This window comes from Cherax quadricarinatus, chromosome 7, assembly GCF_038502225.1.
Source record: "Cherax quadricarinatus isolate ZL_2023a chromosome 7, ASM3850222v1, whole genome shotgun sequence".
NCBI lineage: Eukaryota > Metazoa > Arthropoda > Malacostraca > Decapoda > Parastacidae > Cherax > Cherax quadricarinatus.
The window spans coordinates 52,694,658-52,700,657 of NC_091298.1; the positions used below are offsets into that span (position 1 = coordinate 52,694,658).

The 6,000-nt window shown below is 46.9% G+C and overlaps 1 protein-coding gene across 1 annotated transcript in view; it reads right to left on the bottom strand.

Moving 5' to 3' along the window:
* The window catches only part of LOC128686845 (uncharacterized), a 343,417-nt gene extending 338,591 nt beyond the window's left edge, over positions 1 to 4,826 (bottom strand). The window contains exon 1 of the mRNA XM_070082449.1: positions 4,805 to 4,826. The gene's annotated coding sequence lies outside the window, so the exon portion shown is untranslated. The remainder of the gene's footprint in view (positions 1 to 4,804) is intronic.
* Between the last annotated feature and the right edge of the window lie 1,174 nt (positions 4,827 to 6,000).

A 6,000-nucleotide genomic window follows, 5' to 3' on the forward strand; every position in this document is an offset into this window, starting at 1 on the left:
TTCACTATACTGGGTCCCGCACCACACTGTTCACTATACTGGGTCCCGCACCACACTGTTGACTATACTGGGTCCCGCACCACACTGTTGATTATACTGGGTCCCGCACCACACTGTTCACTATACTGGGTCCCGCACCACACTGTTGACTATACTGGGTCCCGCACCACACTGTTCACTATACTGGGTCCCGCACCACACTGTTCACTATACTGGGTCCCGCACCACACTGTTGACTAAGATAAGATAAGATAAGATTTCGTTCGGATTTTTAACCCCGGAGGGTTAGCCACCCAGGATAACCCAAGAAAGTCAGTGCGTCATCGAGGACTGTCTAACTTATTTCCATTGGGGTCCTTAATCTTGTCCCCCAGGATGCGACCCACACCAGTCGACTAACACCCAGGTACCTATTTGCTGCTAGGTGAACAGGACAACAGGTGTAAGGAAACGTGTCGAAATGTTTCCACCCGCCGGGAATCGAACCCGGGCCCTCCGTGTGTGAAGCGGGAGCTTTAGCCACCAGGCCACCGGGTCCCGCACCACACTGTTCACTATACTGGGTCCCGCACCACACTGTTCACTATACTGGGTCCCGCACCACACTGTTGACTATACTGGGTCCCGCACCACACTGTTCACTATACTGGGTCCCGCACCACACTGTTGACTATACTGGGTCCCGCACCACACTGTTGACTATACTGGGTCCCGCACCACACTGTTCACTATACTGGGTCCCGCACCACACTGTTCACTATACTGGGTCCCGCACCACACTGTTGACTATACTGGGTCCCGCACCACACTGTTGACTATACTGCGTCCCGCACCACACTGTTGACTATACTGGGTCCCGCACCACACTGTTGACTATACTGGGTCCCGCACCACACTGTTGACTATACTGGGTCCCGCACCACACTGTTCACTATACTGGGTCCCGCACCACACTGTTGACTATACTGGGTCCCGCACCACACTGTTGACTATACTGGGTCCCGCACCACACTGTTGACTATACTGGGTCCCGCACCACACTGTTGACTATACTGGGTCCCGCACCACACTGTTGACTATACTGGGTCCCGCACCACACTGTTCACTATACTGGGTCCCGCACCACACTGTTGACTATACTGGGTCCCGCACCACACTGTTGACTATACTGGGTCCCGCACCACACTGTTCACTATACTGGGTCCCGCACCACACTGTTCACTATACTGGGTCCCGCACCACACTGTTGACTATACTGGGTCCCGCACCACACTGTTGACTATACTGGGTCCCGCACCACACTGTTGACTATACTGGGTCCCGCACCACACTGTTGACTATACTGGGTCCCGCACCACACTGTTGACTATACTGGGTCCCGCACCACACTGTTCACTATACTGGGTCCCGCACCACACTGTTCACTATACTGGGTCCCGCACCACACTGTTGACTATACTGGGTCCCGCACCACACTGTTGACTATACTGGGTCCCGCACCACACTGTTCACTATACTGGGTCCCGCACCACACTGTTGACTATACTGGGTCCCGCACCACACTGTTGACTATACTGGGTCCCGCACCACACTGTTGACTATACTGGGTCCCGCACCACACTGTTCACTATACTGGGTCCCGCACCACACTGTTGACTATACTGGGTCCCGCACCACACTGTTCACTATACTGGGTCCCGCACCACACTGGGACTAAGTCAAGTGGGTCAGTAGTGAAGACAATGTTCAGTGCTACACAATGTTCAGTGCTACACACAATGTTCAGTGCTACACAATGTTCAGTGCTACACAATGTTCAGTGCTACACAATGTTCAGTGCTACACAATGTTCAGTGCTACACACAATGTTCAGTGCTACACACAATGTTCAGTGCTACACAATGTTCAGTGCTACAGAATGTTCAGTGCTACACACAATGTTCAGTGCTACACACAATGTTCAGTGCTACACACAATGTTCAGTGCTACACACAATGTTCAGTGCTACACACAATGTTCAGTGCTACACACAATGTTCAGTGCTACACACAATGTTCAGTGCTACACACAATGTTCAGTGCTACACACAATGTTCAGTGCTACACAATGTTCAGTGCTACACACAATGTTCAGTGCTACACACAATGTTCAGTGCTACACAATGTTCAGTGCTACACAATGTTCAGTGCTACACACAATGTTCAGTGCTACACAATGTTCAGTGCTACACAATGTTCAGTGCTACACAATGTTCAGTGCTACACAATGTTCAGTGCTACACACAATGTTCAGTGCTACACACAATGTTCAGTGCTACACACAATGTTCAGTGCTACACACAATGTTCAGTGCTACACACAATGTTCAGTGCTACACACAATGTTCAGTGCTACACAATGTTCAGTGCTACACAATGTTCAGTGCTACACAATGTTCAGTGCTACACAATGTTCAGTGCTACACAATGTTCAGTGCTACACACAATGTTCAGTGCTACACAATGTTCAGTGCTACACACAATGTTCAGTGCTACACAATGTTCAGTGCTACACAATGTTCAGTGCTACACAATGTTCAGTGCTACACACAATGTTCAGTGCTACACACAATGTTCAGTGCTACACACAATGTTCAGTGCTACACACAATGTTCAGTGCTACACAATGTTCAGTGCTACACACAATGTTCAGTGCTACACACAATGTTCAGTGCTACACAATGTTCAGTGCTACACACAATGTTCAGTGCTACACACAATGTTCAGTGCTACACAATGTTCAGTGCTACACACAATGTTCAGTGCTACACACAGTGCTACACAATGTTCAGTGCTACATAATGTTCAGTGCTACACACAATGTTCAGTGCTACACAATGTTCAGTGCTACACAATGTTCAGTGCTACACAATGTTCAGTGCTACACACAATGTTCAGTGCTACACAATGTTCAGTGCTACACAATGTTCAGTGCTACACACAGTGCTACACACAATGTTCAGTGCTACACAAGTTCTACACAATGTTCAGTGCTACACACAATGTTCAGTGCTACACAATGTTCAGTGCTACACAATGTTCAGTGCTACACAATGTTCAGTGCTACACACAATGTTCAGTGCTACACAATGTTCAGTGCTACACAATGTTCAGTGCTACACACAATGTTCAGTGCTACACACAATGTTCAGTGCTACACAATGTTCAGTGCTACACAATGTTCAGTGCTACACACAATGTTCAGTGCTACACAATGTTCAGTGCTACACACAATGTTCAGTGCTACACAATGTTCAGTGCTACACAATGTTCAGTGCTACACAATGTTCAGTGCTACACACAATGTTCAGTGCTACACAATGTTCAGTGCTACACACAATGTTCAGTGCTACACACAATGTTCAGTGCTACACACAATGTTCAGTGCTACACACAATGTTCAGTGCTACACAATGTTCAGTGCTACACAATGTTCAGTGCTACACAATGTTCAGTGCTACACACAATGTTCAGTGCTACACAATGTTCAGTGCTACACACAATGTTCAGTGCTACACACAATGTTCAGTGCTACACAATGTTCAGTGCTACACACAATGTTCAGTGCTACACAATGTTCAGTGCTACACAATGTTCAGTGCTACACACAATGTTCAGTGCTACACACAATGTTCAGTGCTACACACAATGTTCAGTGCTACACAATGTTCAGTGCTACACAATGTTCAGTGCTACACAATGTTCAGTGCTACACAATGTTCAGTGGTACACACAATGTTCAGTGCTACACACAATGTTCAGTGCTACACAATGTTCAGTGCTACACACAATGTTCAGTGCTACACACAATGTTCAGTGCTACACAATGTTCAGTGCTACACACAATGTTCAGTGCTACACAATGTTCAGTGCTACACAATGTTCAGTGCTACACACAATGTTCAGTGCTACAAACAATGTTCAGTGCTACACAATGTTCAGTGCTACACACAATGTTCAGTGCTACACACAATGTTCAGTGCTACACAATGTTCAGTGCTACACACAATGTTCAGTGGTACACACAATATTCAGTGGTACACACAATGTTCAGTGCCACACACAATGTTCAGTGCTACACACAATGTTCAGTGGTACACACAATGTTCAGTGGTACACACAATGTTCAGTGCTACACACAATATTCAGTGGTACACACAATGTTCAGTGCCACACACAATGTTCAGTGCTACACACAATGTTCAGTGGTACACACAATGTTCAGTGGTACACACAATATTCAGTGGTACACACAATGTTCAGTGCCACACACAATGTTCAGTGGTACACACAATGTTCAGTGGTACACACAATATTCAGTGGTACACACAATGTTCAGTGGTACACACAATGTTCAGTGGTACACACAATATTCAGTGGTACACACAATGTTCAGTGGTACACACAATGTTCAGTGCTACACACAATGTTCAGTGCTACACACAATGTTCAGTGCCACACACAATGTTCAGTGCTACACACAATGTTCAGTGCTAGGCAGCTCACACTGTTAACTGTATCTTTCCAAACAATTACCAACCCATCTATAAGGTACTGTTCCCTCAACATATTCCATCGGGTTTACCGTACACCGTATCTGTACACCGTATCCGTACACCGTATCCGTGCTAGCCCTGGTTGATACCTTGACTGATCAACCTCGTATAGACGGTCGTTATGATGGAAAGCGCTAAAACTAATTTCATATTCCCTATCCAGTGACTTACTACACCACATGTTAGTCGCTAGTGTCTAGGCAGAACTCACCATGGTAACGAGGGATCATGGGGTAGCTAGTTTTCCGGCGATGAGGCGGGGCCAGGAGCTCTGAATCGACCCCTGCAAACACAAATAGGTGAGTACACACATACAATGCTGGTACTCTCAATGTATCTCCTTATTGTCCAGAATATCCAGTACTGTATTTACTTGTGTCTAATACAGTACCTTATAATTCCTATGTCAACAATTCATAGATCTTAGCGGATGCAGGTTCTTAGTCCTCACACTAAATGGCCCTCAAAGGTTTAGCGCTTCACATACAACAGATGAAAAAATCACATAAAAGATACTAATAGGAGAGGCTAGTTATCACGCATGACCTTTAGGTTAGCATCAGGTAAGGCAGATAATCCTATGCTGCTACAAATCAAAGGCTAGAGGGTAGACAGTGCTGTACACCTCACAGTATCGACCTCACCCTGATGAACGACATCGCTAAGACCACTAGATAATAGACGACGGGAACTAACAAGTAGAAAGACTGGGGGAACAGGCAGAGAGGAAGACTGGGGGAACAACTAGTGAGGAAGACTGGGGGAACAAGTAGTGAGGAAGACTGGGGGAACAAGTAGTGAGGAAGACTGGGGGAACAAGTATTGAGGAAGACTGGGGGAACAAGTAGTGAGGAAGACTGGGGGAACAAGTAGTGAGGAAGACTGGGGGAACAAGTAGTGAGGAAGACTGGGGGAACAAGTTGTGAGGAAGACTGGGGGAACAAGTAGTGAGGAAGACTGGGGGAACAAGTAGTGAGGAAGACTGGGGGAACAAGTTGTGAGGAAGACTGGGGGAACAAGTAGTGAGGAAGACTGGGGGAACAAGTTGTGAGGAAGACTGGGGGAACAACTAGTGAGGGAGACTGGGGGAACAAGTAGTGAGGAAGACTGGGGGAACAAGTAGTGAAGAAGACTGGGGGAACAAGTAGTGAGGAAGACTGGGGGAACAAGTAGTGAGGAAGACTGGGGGAACAAGTAGTGAGGAAGACTGGGGGAACAACTAGTGAGGGAGACTGGGGGGACAACTAGTTCGGGAGACTGGGGGAACAAGTAGTGAGGAAGACTGGGGGAACAAGTAGTGAGGAAGACTGGGGGAACAAGTTGTGAGGAAGACTGGGGGAACAACTAGTGAGGGAGACTGAGGGAACAAGTAGTGAGGAAGACTGGGGGAACAAGTAGTGAGGAAGA